This window comes from Tupaia chinensis, unplaced genomic scaffold (genome assembly GCF_000334495.1).
Source record: "Tupaia chinensis unplaced genomic scaffold, TupChi_1.0 Scaffold000002_1, whole genome shotgun sequence".
Taxonomy (NCBI): Eukaryota; Metazoa; Chordata; class Mammalia; order Scandentia; family Tupaiidae; genus Tupaia; species Tupaia belangeri.
In genome coordinates this window covers 1,440,141-1,456,128 of record NW_006159428.1, presented here as the reverse complement: position 1 = coordinate 1,456,128, position 15,988 = coordinate 1,440,141, and positions in this window count along the sequence as shown.

Sequence of the window (15,988 nt, the reverse complement as noted above, 5' to 3'; positions counted from 1 at the left end):
CAGTCTCCCAGCCAAGCTAGACCTTACCAAAAATAAAACAGACAACATAGAGCCAGCAGCTCGCTCTCTCTCGCTCTCTCTCTAGGTGACTATTCATTAGCGGGAGAAAAGGGGTTTGTTTTTCATAAAGTAAAAACATCTGGGCTCTACAATCATTTTTCACAAAGAATAATAGTTCTGAATATGAACAGCTATTTTACTAATGCAAATAATGATCCTTCCCCACTAAACTGCTAAAAATTCATTAACCAAACAACAAAATGAAAGTTTTAATTGTGTTGTTTTTATCACATCTGCCTTCTGATTTAGGACTAAATGGCCGTGCTAGTTCCTCTCCGTGTAGTAATGGCACTTTCTTGCCCTACTTGCTACTTGTAATACAGGCACTCAGTTTTGTAATTCATCTCAGGTTTGCATGGTCTGTCAGGGAAAGGGTTGGATTTATTCATCGTCACATTTCTTACCTCACTTCACAAAGTCGTGAGGAGAATAAGTATCCAAGATATGTTTGCAAATAATGGAATGCTCAAAATGGCCACAGTGTGCAAGACAGGCATAGGGAATTGGTGAAAGGATGTTAAGACCATGTTTGAATATAAGATTTTTGCACTTTCTGAGTTCAAATAGAATCATTGGAAATTTGAGCTTGAAGAGATTGTAGAAATCATATGATTCTACCTTTGTTGTAGTCATGAAAATAGGCATTTTAGAATATTAGATTTATTTAACACAAGAAGTTAGTGGGAAAAATATTCTAAGATTGGTTTATTTTGCCCAAATGAACTGCTCTTTTCATTCAATCAAAGCTCATTGAAATATTAACAATATTTTAGATATAGTGGGGTTTTTTTTGTCACAGTGTTGGAGCCTTGAAATTTGAAATTCTTGTATGTAACAGAATAATATAAGGTAGGACTTTCATTCTCAGACCAGGAGCATTGATGTCTCCAGGAGGACTTGTTAAAACCCAAACTGTAGGACCCTCCTGCACAAGGTCTGATTTATGAGGTCTGGGGTGGAGCTCACATATGTATAATTTTTTTGTTCTTTTTTCCATTTTTTTTCTAGAGATTTTTACTATAGGGTGCTCGCCAGAGAGACAGACAGTGAGAAATTACTCTTCAAGGGGGATTGGCCCCTCTGAAATCCCTTTTCCTCCATTCTCCTCTTGGGATTTTGGGCACATATATATGCCTGGCATGAGTTTTAAGTTTCCGGGTCCAGGACTCAAACTGCAGTCAACTATGTGGGAGTCCAATGACTTAATCATTACACCATTTGCCGATCCCAATACACGTGTATTTCTAACAAGTGCTTGGACTATGCTGATGTACCTAGGAGCAACACCTAGAAAAGCTGACCTAGAATCTTGTTTTGTGTTGGTCTGGGGAGAAGGAGAGATGTTACCTGGTAGGTAAAAAACATCCAAAAAAACAAAATACATGTTGTGACATTTCTTGTTTCTCTCTCTCTCTCTTTGCATCAAAAGGTATGAGTTTATTTAAGTTTCAAAATACTTTTAAAATTTATGATTTCTTATTTACATATAATGAATGGCTATCGCTGTGTGTTGTAGGATTTTTTAAAGGCATGTACACAGTGCAACTTTTGGGGGAGGGGTGGTGGGACAGGGGTTGTTGAGAAAAATTGTAATAGAGACAAGAACTTACGCAAATAAGAGAAAGAGGCTATGGGATGGTGTGCCTCAATAGAGTAAAATACATATAAAAAATAAGTAAAATTATTAACAAATGTGTACAATATAATATGATCTTCAATGTTGAAGAAATTGAATGTGTGTATATCTTGTTTCCTTCTTTTTGACTCCTTAATCTTCTCTAGGTGTAGAATGATTTTATCAAATAAATAAATGTGGGATGGTCAACATAACTGTTTCTCTTAAGATTCAGAGTGACTTTTAAAATTTTTTGATGTATTTATGGTAAGTATGCAGTCATGTACATTTGTGCCATTTATTTTAGAATATTAAGAATGAAATAATAATGTATAGAAACTTCTTAATATAAATTAATTCATATTATTTGCGTTAGGGGATATAGGAAAAATGTATAATATTGTAGTCATAAAACAGGCATCTTAGATTATGAAACCTATTAAAAACAGAAAGTTAGTGGAAAAAATATTCTAAAACTTGTTTCTTACGTCCAATAAACTGCTCTTTTCATTCAGTCAAATTTCAATGAAATATTCACATTATTTTAGGTATAGTGTCATATTTGTCATAGTATTGGAGTCTAGAAAATTGATATTTTCAAACATAGGGTGTATAGGAGGACTTGTTAAACCCAGATTGTAGGTCCTACAAATTATTAATTAATTTCAATTATTATTAATTTAAAATAATAATTATTATGACTAATTGATTATGACAAATAGTGTGAGATAGCCATACATTTTTTCAGAAGTAAAGACTATTACAAGGTTGGTATGAAACTTTCTAAACTTTTTATTATGTATTTAAATGCACAATATTATTTTGTGCTTTTATTTAAACAATCATGATGCATATGTTATTTTGCTACTAGACTTTCAAATACTTTATTTAATGTCGTATTTAATACATGTGTACCATTTTATAATCCTATGTGTAGTGGATAAAATGTCCCAGTGTCCCACATCATTGCCAATACTTGATCTTCAATAACCATTTTATATAAATCACAGCAAAACAATCTGTGCATTATGGTCATCTAAATAAAAATATAAAATAAAATTATGCTTTTTATTTTTTGAGAGGTTTTTGCTATAGGACATGTGTGTTCGCCAGAAAGACAGAGAGAGAGAAACAGAAAGTGAGAAATCAACCCCTGGAGGGATGGCCATGCCATCTCCTCCATTCTCCTCTCGGGATCTTGGGCATGCACGCACATGTGCCCAGAGTGAATTTAAGCCACTGGGTCTGGGACTCGAACCACAGTTGACTACATGGGAGTCCAGCGACATATCCATTATGCCGTCTACTGGTCCCAAAATTATAAATTTATATATAATAAAAATAAAGTTTCTGTGCTCACTCATCTATATTCTACTTGTCATTGCTGTGTGTTTTCCAACCACCTCTGCTAGTTGCTATAGCTTTATGGTAAGTCTTGATGTATGGTTGGGCAATTTCACTGCCTTTTTAATTTCAGGACTATCTTGATTACTTTGAAGTCTTTGAAGGTCTGGGGTGGAGCTCACATATGTATAATTTTTTTGTTCTTTTTTTCATCTTTTACATAGAATTAAGAATCTGTTTGTGAAGTCTCTTGTTATTGAACAACAAAACTCCATGCTTCCAGAACACCATAGATTTATAAACTTTATATACATAAGTAAATGCTTGCTTAAAAAAAAAAAAGAAGAAGAAGAAAAAGAAAACCAGCACAAATGCTGAACTCATACTTTTCTTTTTTTTGGGGGGGGGGGGGGGGGGAGCTCATACTTTTCTACTTGCAAACCATAAGAAGTTATTTGCTAAATGTGTTACTTGATGATCTGTGTTTTTTCATCTTCCAAGGGTCGTCTGACACTACTTCTTTATGTAACCATAGTCAGCATGCACTAAAAAAGAACCCTTTTCTAAAAAACAACACATTCCGTTCTCTTTCTCTCTAATAAATACAAAACATTAGAGACTCAAGAGGCTCATATCTCATATAACCTTTCCCTTTTCCTCTTGACTCAAATCTGTGTCTTAAAAAGTCATTCCATACGTTTCAGATGACTCTCAGCCAGGCAGAAGAGTCACAGTCTCTCAAATATCCTTTTTTGGATTTTCTTAAAACTATTTTAAATTTAAAGATGAATTAGAAGATAAAGTCTATTTTAAAGACTTGGACTTTCTATAAATAAACACTCCATGTTTCTCTGTACTATGTAGTGTGCTCCTTGATCCCTCTTCCTCAAACTAGGTTTCAAGAAACAATATACCCAAATCTGTATGTTTTCCAGGCCTTCTCTCAGTATTAATCTAAAAAGTCTTTTTTTGAAAATTATTTATGAATTTTTATTATCATCATAATCTTCTTTATTTTACATTAGATTACATATAACTTTACAGTGTATTGCATTGCTTTTTCAAAAGGGAATGCCATGGATGTCAGTCAGTACAAAGACATTAATCTCCCCACTTCATCATTCAGTATCTTTTCATCGTTTTTCTCAATCATTATTATTATTATTCCAATTATTTTTTTTAAACAGGCAATCACTTTTGCTCATTTTGCTTGTAAAAAGACTTTACCCATCATGAAATACTTCTCAGACCAATCCAGTAATCTAAAAATTCTTCAAACTAAAAATTCTCTCTTCGCTATGAATGAAAATCTCACATCATTAGTAAAAATAAGATAACCGGCTAATACTGGAATGGGGATCAGTGCTATATAACTCATGAAAAAAAAGTAGCTTGTCCTTGCCGTAAGTACATGACCACAGTTGTGGGAAAGAGGTTGCCAGAAAAGAAAGAACAGAGACTCAGAAGGAACTACGGTGTTCTGTCTGTCCCCAGGTACCCAGAGAAAAGAGTGTGAGAGCAAAATATCCAAAGCACTGAGAAAATCTAATTTAAGTCAGGGAGCAACATAGTTATGGAACGGCAGAATCTCTCTCTCTTAAAGCCTGAGAAAAACTACTTATTGTTATTTGCAATATGGAAAGTAGAAATTTAGCAAGAATTTAGAGAATTTGATCATGCAGATGATAAGGTTACATCAACATTGCACCTTAAGCTCCTAAGATGTGCCTTGAGTAACTACCAGGGTATGTTTGTTCTAATTGCACAGGTATTAGACTACAGGTATTAGTAGATTAATGCCTATCAGTGTGCTTTCTCTTTGCCCTTCCATTTCACAATATTTAGTTTTATCTAACCTGTCTTATACTTTTTACATTAAAATATTTTTGTAACTTAAACATACAAAGAAGGAAGTAAAATGTATCTGCAAAATTATTGCACTGATTTATTTTCAGTTTTAAAGATTTAGCTTTGATTGTTCTCTTCAAATCCCACACAAGGGTTACTGACATTCTAGTCCCAGTGAGTACCACTCAGAAAAGCCAATTGTTCTATCTGTCCCCAGATAACTCGGTGTTGTCCCCAGTATTGTTTCAACTTTACCTTCTCTTACCTCTGATCCTATGCCTTTCTTCTCTAGGCTATTTTTTACATGCATAAAATATGAGAGAGAAAATCCAATACGGCACTGGCCCTTCCCTTCATCTTTGATTGTCTGGCTAGCCTACAATTCACTGATTGACTCAGTGTCACATTTACCACTTTATTTCTCTTTCTTTCATTACCTGATGCTTGGCTTAGTGGTTTTGTATAAGGTCAGTCACACCATGCCTCTTTTCTATTATTGAAGTTCTGAAAAGCATAATATTTCATAATCTTTTATTTGAAATAGGAGTTTCAGGAGAGAGAAAATTGTTTACTTCAGCCTCAGGAACATAGAACATGAAAACACTGAAGTTTTGTTTCAAAAGTATGTGACATATCTACAAGATAAGTTTGCATCAACATTGTCTCTAGTGTGCTTTCCACATTAGGTATTGAACAGCAATACCTAATACCTAGCGATGCCTCCTCATGGTAGCAACGCTTACTGGTGATAGCAATGCCGGACACATCACGTGTTTGCTTTCACACTTGTGATGTCTCCATGATGAAACTCAGTGAAGAAAGATACTCTTTTTTGTAAGAATAGACAGAAAAGGATAAAAGTTAAGCATGAAAAACAAAAGCTACCCAATATGTGCTATCTTATTTCCCTAAACAGATAGTTATGAATATCATGATTTTTTATACTGAATTTTGATATGAATATCATGATTTATATGATTACAACGTATACTATTTGCATCATCTTATTTTATTTTTTTTGAAAGAGATTTTTGCTATAGGGCATGTGTGCTTGCCAGAGAGACAGAGAGACAGAAAGTGAGAAATCACCCCCTCCCCCAGGGAAATGGTCATGCTGCAATCCCTTCTTCTCCATTCTCTCGGGATTTGGGGCATCCTTGCACTTGCACCTGGCATGAGTTTAACCCACTGGGTCCAGGACTCGAACCATGGTCAACTATGTGGGAATCCAGAGACTTAACCTTTACAGCATCTTTTGGTTCCTTACATTGCCTTGTAAACATGATTTTAAAAGAATAATTTTTAATTCAGCAAAAATTCATGAGAGAAATACCATTACATTAAGATGATGATAGCTGGAGTTTTTTATTATTTTTTGAGAGGTTTTTGCTATAGGGCACATGCACTTGCTGGAAAGACAGAGAGAGACAGAGAGACAGAAAGTGAGAAATCACCCCCCAGGGGAGATGGCCATGCCACAATCCCTTCTCCTCCATTCTCCTCTCGGGATCCTGGGCACACATGCACACACGCCTGGTGTGAGTTTTACGCCACTGGGTCAGGGACTCTAACCACGGTTGACTACATGAGAGTCCAACGACATAGCCATTACACTAACTACTGGTCCCGATAGCTGTTTTGAACCAATGTAAGAATTTAGACTTCTTGATCTTTACTTTACCTTTATCAATGAACAGACGATACAACATACTTTACGGAGAAGGAAGATGGATCTAATATTTATTGAATATTGAGTACCTGTTAGGAATTATGTAGATGGTATTAAAAACAGTGAACGAGGTATAGAATTGTATCAAATGTGATATAAATATTGTAACTCCTTCATACTAATAGAGGAGAGGAATAAGTCTGGGGATCTGCAAAGACTTAAGGGAGAATACTGTAAAGGGTAGACAATAGACATATGGAGAGAAGTAAGTCTGGTGAGTAAGTAGGAGCATGCATCAGGCAAGGACCTAAGGTCATAATGTTGATTTTGAGAAACACAAGTCAAGCTAGACTGCGGGGTCACATGTGAGAGTTGTTGGAAATAGAGTAGGGAGATGTCTTAGGGGACAGGGGACAGAAGAAAGCCCTGAATTCCAGGTGGTGATATTGAGTGTAATTCAATCAGCTAAAAGAGAAAAGTGATTTGCTTTATTCACTTATTTTACTTCCCTGCATTTCTGACCCACACAAAGAAAACTAACCAATAGTATTTGCTACTGATCCTCTGAAGGTCTTTTTCAGCTTATTAGCTATGAAAAATTTTCCAGCTGCTTACTTTTTTTTTCAAAGAAGTATTTTATTTAACTTTATTTATTTATTTATTTTAATTTGATGAGAGAGAGAGAGAGTGGGGGGGAGAGAGAAAAGGGAGAAAGCAAGCTGCCAGATCTGGAACTTGAACCATGGTTGGCCATGTGGGAGTCCAGTGCCCTTAATCACCACACCACCTGCTGGCCCCCAGCTGCTTACTTTTCAATTGACTTAGTCTTGCTAGGCTTATCCCAGATGTCCTAGGCTTATTCCAGGCCTTTTGAAAACTTGCCTTGATCAACCAGGAATAAAATACTGAGTTCATTTTGCTAACCTTCTTTATAAAAAAAGTAGTCTATTTTCACTCCCCTGCCTAGCTAGAAAACTCCCAAATTTTGCATTTGGAGACCATTAATTAATCTTTCTGCAAAGGTTTAGGAAGAATTCGCTAAAGAAACTGAAGATAAAGGGAACAGAGACAAAAATCTATGAATGCTTCTCTAGACATGAAGCCTTTCCTACTCAACTAATTCTCTTTTTTAAATTCTTTTTTATTTAATTTTATTTATTTATTCTTTTATTTTAATTTAATGAGAGAGAGAGAGCAAGAGAGAAGAAGAAGGAGGAGGAGGAGAAGAAGAAAAGAAAAAGAGAAGAGAAGAAGAGAGAGCAAAAGTGAGAAAGCAAGCCACCAGGTCTGGGACTCAAACTGTGGTTGGCCATGTAGGAGTGTCCAACATCTTAACCACCATGCCACCTGCTGGTACCCAGAACTAATTCTTTATCTTTGCATTTCTTTAGCAGTAGTTTTTTGGGTTTTTTTTGTTTGTTTGTTTGTTTTTTTAGTACTGTGGATTTTATTTCTTAAAGTATTAAAAACTATCAAAGTAACACATGCATGTGGAAATATAACAAAATCACATCATGAAGAATGGAAGGGCTTATGATGGAAGCCCTCAGTTCTCAGTATTTCTCACAGCAGTACTTTGTTCTGCGGCAACAACTCACCATTTCTTCTTTTTACAGTTTGTGGCATAACTTAAATTTCACTCCATGGTGCTATTCTGTGTTAATATTTAACACATGCTTTTTTTATTATTTATTTTTATTTTCACATTAAAGCATTTGTTTGTTTTAGTTAATTGTTAGATTACATAACTCTATTTAATTTAGTTCCTTTAGGGTAACTCCTATTTTATTAGCTTGGTATTACACCTTGAACATTTACTTAGTAAGACTTCAAAGAAGCCTACTGAATTGGTTAATTGAAATGTTTCTAACCTTATTTCTTATTTAATGTTCATGACCTGCTCCATTGTATTCTCTTTTGTCATATGTGACAAATATTATTTATAAATGCAAGAGCTTAATAAGAAGAGCCTAGATGAAAGTACTAATGAACCCAAAAGTCTAACTTTTCTATGAACCTTATTAGTTACAAATTTGTCAGCCATAAAGACTTATTCACATAAACACAGATACACCCATTCCCGGGGAAGTACATTCTAGTTATTATTTTGAGCCATAGTCACTATTCTGAACTACAGCTAAGTGAGAATGTTACAATAGAAAAGAGAAACAGAAAATAGGAGAGAAAGGCAGAAACAAAACATAGGAATAATTCACATAATGTTGACCTGGGAAAAGAACAATGTAAAGGATATTTGAGAAAAAGAAGCAGTAGAGGAGGAACGAAATGAAAGAAAAAGTGTGTGGAGAAGATGAGCATGACACATCAGATTATGAAATAATTGCTTTTTATTTCCTTTTTATTTGCCACTGGAAATGGGAAAGGGGAGAGTGAGGAAGCACCTGTCATGGGGCATGATCATGCCACACTTCCTTCTTCTCCATCTCTCCCTCCTTTCAGAACTAGGGCCACACATGCACATTCACCTGGTGTGTTTTTCAAGCCACCAGTTCGGGGACTTGAACTGCTCAATTGGCCATAACTGATCTGGCTGCTTTAACTATCAGGCCCTGGGCTGGCTCTAAAATGACCGTTTTCTTATTGCACTTTGCTTCCTGGTGGGAAATGCAGATAAATGTTTATGCTTTGTTGTTTGGTTTCCTACATTTTTCTAAATATTGTTGCTGGAACTTCTCAGTGTCCATCTATAGACTGACTTCAAACTTGTGTCCTAAGATTCTTATCCTGACTTTATGAAACGTTTTAAATAAATCATTTCTTTAAATAGTGACTGAAAAATCATATTATTTATCTGTTGCTTTCTTTTGTTTTTAACATAAAAGCATAAAGACATCTTAAGAATGATTTGTAAATTTTTAATTGATCATTTTAAAAATAATATGAATCGAAATCTAATTTCCAAATTAAAAAAGAAAACTTTCAGATTATAAGAAACAAATTATCTTTACCATGTACAGTTTAAATTAAATCTGTTTTTTAATTTATTTTTATTTATTTATTTATATTCATTCACTGTACATCATTATAGCATACAAAATGAGATTTTTCCATTCAAGTTCATTTTATATTGGCTCAATCAAGCACATCAACATATGTGTTATTGTCAACACATAATTTTCTGAATTAAATCTTATTGCCTAAGATAAAGACCTATAGAATTATAGACTAGCCACCTGGGTTATAGATTAGAATCATAAATTCATGTGACATAATTTATTGATAGATATCCCAGTCTAATACTGAAAAATCTCAATTTTTTGAAGCAAATTTCCTCTGTGCAAATCCTGCTCTTAATGCTTTCCATCCATGAGATCCTCATGAATAGATTAGTCTATGTAATCTCACTTCCCTTGTGTTGCAAAAGGAACAATGAAAGTACCTACTTTGTGGGGCTGGCAGGTGGCATGGTGGTTAAGGGGGCTGGACTCTCACATGGCTGACTGTGGTTTGAGTCCTAGACCTGGTGACTTGCTTTCTCACTTTCCCACTCTTGCTCTGTCTCTCTCTGGTCAAATTTAAATAAATAACATTCAATAAAATAATTCTTTATTTTAAAAAAGTACCTAATTCGAAAAGTTGAGATTATTGGACACATGAGACCCAAGCTAAAAGTAAATTTGTTTTCTCATGAGACATCTCTGCAAGGGGTTCTTCTACTTGACCTCTGCTTCTCCAGGCCTCATCTTCCTATCCCTTACTTCATTCAGATGGCCTTTTACCAAGCGCTCATTGTAAGAGCATCCAGCCTTCCTCTTTATGCATCTTCTGCCTTATTTGTTTTCCTTCTGAACCTGAATTATAATAGCATATATTTGTCTCCCCTACTGGAATGCAGAGACTTTGTTTAAGCTGTTCATCATTGTATTCCTGGCATATAGATGATGTTCCAACAAATAATTATTAAAGAAGTTAAAATTGATATCATGTATATAAAACACTCACTCAGGGAAACTACATTAACTATAACCATTAAGTCTATGTACTATAATAACATGATGAATATGCATTCTTGCATTCTATTTGTGATTTAAAAGCTTATATTAGGTTAATTTTAGTTGGAGCTTGAGATAATGAGAATATTTTTTAATATTTTTTCCTTTGGTTGCCAGTATCACCCTTAAATTGTACTTTCAGTGTTTCAACAGTTTATTGGTATTCGAGGACATTAAAACCAAGTATCGACTGGCTTTTCTGAGATTATGTAACACTAGAATGTTTTACAAAATGACAAAAACACTAAAGATATGTCTTTTCAGTTGTGAATGATACATAAAGAAATTATATGAAAAGTAAATTAGCAATTTTTGAAAGCTCTGTTTAAAGAGGGAATGATTTTTCTTTTCTATGAGTAGTTAGGATATAATATTTTTCAAAGTTTCAAATAAAGAAGGCTAAAGCTATTATAAATTAAAATGAATTACATTGAGTTTTGAAAAATGAATGAATATATTACTTGTAGAATGAGTTGCTCATTTGAAGGGAATTTTCTGGATGACTAGAGCTTATGTGTGCTCTGTTAAGCACTTAAACACATACATAAACACACACATTAAGAACTGAATTTCCTCTTCTTTTTTTTGGGGGGGGGAGATTTTTCATTATAGGGCACATGCGCTCACCAGACAGAGAGAGACAGAGAGACAGAAAGCGAGAAATCACTCTCCAGGGGGGATGGTCACGCTTCAATCCCTTCTCCTCCATTCTCCTCTCGGGATCTTGGGCATGCACACACACGCGCCTGGCGTGAGTTTTAAGCCACTGGGTCCAGGACTCAAACCACAGTCAACTACATGGGAGCCCAGCGACATAGCCATTATGCTAACTGCTGGTCCCAGTTACTGACTTCCTTTAAGTTACAGAACTAAGTAGAGAACACAGGACTTGAATTCAGGTACTTTGTCTTTAAAAGCTACATTCTAAATCAGTACCCTAGACTGTCTTCTTTATAATAAATAAAACAGAGATAACAACAAAGAGATATTGAGTGTCTTCCATATACTGGGTACTATTCATTCTTTATTAAATATTTTTTTTAATTTCTTAGGTGGCACATACACTCAGCAGGGAGACAGAGAGAGAGGGAGATGGGAAAGCACCCATCCCCCATGGAAAAAGGTCAAGGTTCAATCTCTTCTTCGTTTCTCCCTTTTTTCAGAATTTTGGGCATATGTACACTTGTAACCAGCATGATTTTCAAGCCTCTGGGTCTGGAACTAGAACTGTGAGGCCAGCCATTTGGGATCCAGTTCATTTAACCATGTGGCCACTGGCTGGTTTTATTCTAGGTACTATTCTATGTGATTAATGTATATTAACCTAATGAACCTTCAATATAACCCAACTGCTACTAATCTTCAGTTTGCAGAAGAAGAGATTAATTCTAAGAGAGGCTAAGTTTCCTTACCAAAGTAACAGTGAGAAAGCTGGCCATCTGGAGTTTAACTATTCCACTACAGTGCCACAGAGAAATGAGATGCAAGAAGGGGCTTCATTATGGGAAAGGTAAGCACCATTGTACTGGGAGTGGGTGAGCACAACAGAGGAACTAGCAGCAAAGTGACATGGCAGGATGTCACTAGACCAGCAGTTCTTTCTGGACCCTGGACACTTTCAATCTTAAAAGTTATTGAGGATGCCAAAACATTTTTGTCAGTTAAATCAACGGACATTCAGTATAGTAGAAATTGTAATTCAGGGACCAGCAGTTAGCGTAATGGCTATGTCGCTGGACTCCCATGTAGTCGACCATGGTTCACGTCCCGGACCTGGTGGCTTAAACTCACTCTGAGTGCGTGTGCATGCATGCCCAAGATCCCGAGAGGAGAACGGAGGATAACGGATGGTGGCGTGACCATCCCCCCTGGGGGGCAATTTCTCACTTTCTGTCTCTGTCTCTCTCTGTCTGGTGAGCACAAGCACCCTATAGCAAAAAACCTCTTCAAAACAAAAAAGAAAAAAGAAATTGTAATTCGGACATTTTAAGCTATCTATTAATTCATTTATATACATATTAAAAGAGCTATACTTTACACATCAAAGAAAAATAGTGAGCAGAATGACATTGTTTTTTTATGCAATTTAAGAGATTTCTGGCTTAAGACAGTGGATTCTCATACCTGCTTCTGCATTCAATCTATTGTAGTAGGTTATGTTGGTTGATGTAGATGACTAATATTGAGGCACACACCTGATAGTAGTTAGAAAGTGTTTAAAAGCTTGTGAACATTTTAGGTACTGTTTTTGCATACTGCAACCAACTCAATTAAAAGGGTAGTTTTGTAAAGAATTGTTACAATATGGAATCTGAAATTTATCAGTAAAACTCTCTTACTTTAAAATCCATTGTATATGACACATTTGGAAAGGATATCTTAGGCTGGATTATATAATACCATCTGGAAAATGTTGGTTTACTGAGTTATGCATATCTCCCAAATCTGATACATTTTATTAGGTAACAGCAAAGAACATATTAATTAGGGTCACAACTGGCCTTACTTGAAATTAATAGGGATTCTGCCAATTTTATGGTGGTGGTTGAAAGTTCTCAAGTCCTAACTTTTTTGTTTGAAAGGTCAAGTTTTAGCATAAAAAGATATATTTTCTATTTTACTCATTGTTTTGAGAGGCTCACTATGTTCATTTTGGGGGAAAAACCTACTAAGTAGCAAAATATGACTAACTGTAGTTTGTCTGTCTTTCAAATAAAAATAGTGTTTAATGAAAAATAGTGGCTAGGTTGGTTCACAGTTTAAACAGTTGCACAACTGCCATTCTTTGTGATAATTATCATAGTTTATTATATAATAGATTGCTTTATTTGTACTTCCCATTTTATCAGACAAAACATTAAAAAGTCATTAAAAAGATGTGCATTCATGGATTGAGTTTTAATCATATTGATATTATTTTCTTCTTAATCAAATATATTTCAGGTAAAATTTAATGTGAATGTGTAGAGGTCAAGAATTCAATGACTATTAAAGAATTTTCTTGACTTTTTAGCCATTTTTATGAAATTTGAGAACCAATTTCATATAAGAAATATTTTTAAAAATAATATATTAGAAATTATACTAGGTACTAAGACATAAATAAAAAATAATGCCGTTAAAACTGTTTATAGGGACCAGCAGAAGGCATAATGGTTACATTGCTGTACTTCTTCTACTCTACTGCAGTTCAAGTCCCAGACCTGGTGTCTTACACTTCATGGTGGGTGCATGCATGCCCAAAATCCCAAGAGGAGAATGGAGAAGGAATGGCAGCATGCCCATCCCTCCATCCCCCCTCAGGGGTGATTTCTTGCTTTCTGTCTCTCTGTCTCTCTCTGTCTCTCCAGCAATCACTTGTGCCCTGTAGCAAAAATTCTCTCTCAAGAAAAAAAGACTGTTCTATATAATCAAGTCTTGAATTCATAACCCAGATAAGTAATTTTAATAAAATGAGGTTAAGTGGTATAATGGTGGTATTTATGAAGACTTTTGTGGTGGAGGCCATGCAGTCAACACAGGCAGAGCCTGAAGAGCTGCCTCTCATGTTTAAACTAGGTCTGGGTGAGAAGAGGTGCAGGCAAGGCCACAGCTAAGAGCTCAAGCTTTCAACTGTGTTTGTTGTACTGGTTTGTGCTGTTTTTGCTTTCAATCTTTCTGCCATGGGTTTTATTGTCATTATGGTACCCCATAAGAGTAAAATAACACCCCCAGCCTTACTGTAACTTTTACAATAAAACCAACTAATAATCCTAAAAGAATGCAGATCCCTAAGGTGGCAGCAAACGAGAATTATTTTGTGAAACTCACCCCACCTGCCTGGAAAATATCAATAAAGAATGCTGAAGTCCCTCTCTGGGGAACACATACACAATAACCTTTAGGTCAATCATTAAGCTTCTCACAAGACCACATTTCTTTCCCATGTGGGTAATAGGCTCACCCCCTTAGCTGCAGATTACCCCAGAGATAATAAAGATATTCCACTTTAGTATATATTAACCATGTCTTTACTAAACCCCAGTAAGATTTCTATCTAGGCCTTTGTAACCACAATCCGCTGCTGCCTTGGCCTGGGACTGAAGTTATCAAGCTTGCTGAACACCCCCTCATTCAAAAGGTCCTACCCAGTAATCAAGATCTAAGAAGAAAATGTACCAGACAGATGGACTCCCTCACCCTGAGGACTGTTATTGATTACACCTGATCAAACAGAACAGTACATCATGTTTTGTGATTGTTGTTCCCATAATTTGAATATCTTATTTTTTACAGTAAAATCTTTTACCTTCCCCTCACCCCTCCTACTCCTGTAAACATCCCTCAATAAATATGTATGTCTCCTAGCCACAGACGCTGCAGTCTTGAGCTTGCTCTGACTGTAGTCAGCTGAGAACATAACAAAGAGCATAGAGGTCTCTGCCTGATTTCTTCTCACCTGCGTCGCCTCCGTCAAGTCAGCCCACCCTGGCTGGAGCAGGTCTCCTGCACTTTTGTGCACACAGAGGAAGGAAAATTAATTCTTCAGAGCTAAACTTGTGTTAGTCAAGTAAACTAAAAAGGATACATTTGGTTGAAAAGTCAGTGTTATTTATCATAGTTCAGAAAACTGGAAAATAGAAATTTGGCCAATCAGTATCACTGTGGAAATGGTTAATGTAAGTAACCTTGTCCATGTTGTGTTTTAAAGGCTGAAATTTGCTGGAATACTGACCCAACATTAGTTATTAAACAACTGTTATAAGTTCAGAGGTATGTGTGACAACTAATGTATACTTCATGAAAAATAAAACAGATCTCTGAAGCTGGACCCAAGCACAGGCTTGATTGGAGAACAAAGCCATTATCAGGTCTAATAGCCCAAGGTAAGTCAATAAGCATTATTTAAAGAAGGAGATTAATTGGTCCCCTGATGTAACTTTCAAATGTAAACATAAAGTAATAATAGCCTATCTACAATGAACCATCAATAAAATTGAATTTATCCATCCTGTATAGCTTCATTTGTAATGTTGGTCCTCCCAAATATATGGGAACTAGATTGCATCTATCCAAGTATATAATGAATGGTAATGTATGTCTAGTTAGTTATAACTAAAATATTTGTGTCAGTACACCATGCCTTTGTGTTTTGAGTCAATTCCCTCTTTTAAGTTCAGGTTGGCTATAATCATCAACCAATAGTATATCTGATGAAAAAGGGAAGAGCATCAGAAACCACATGACTTATGCCTCAAATATGAGGAAACTTCCAAAAGGGGTTGAAAAATGGTGGAGTTAAACTACAAGTTTATCATGGTACAAAACATTTTGAAATCTATGTGCAATTAATATTCTTATGGGGCTTTGTGCAAATAAAAGACCAAATTGAGACTAAACTTACTATTTTTTTTTTTGCAAATAAGTTAGTTTATGCCTCCCTTCAGTAAAAGGGGGGGG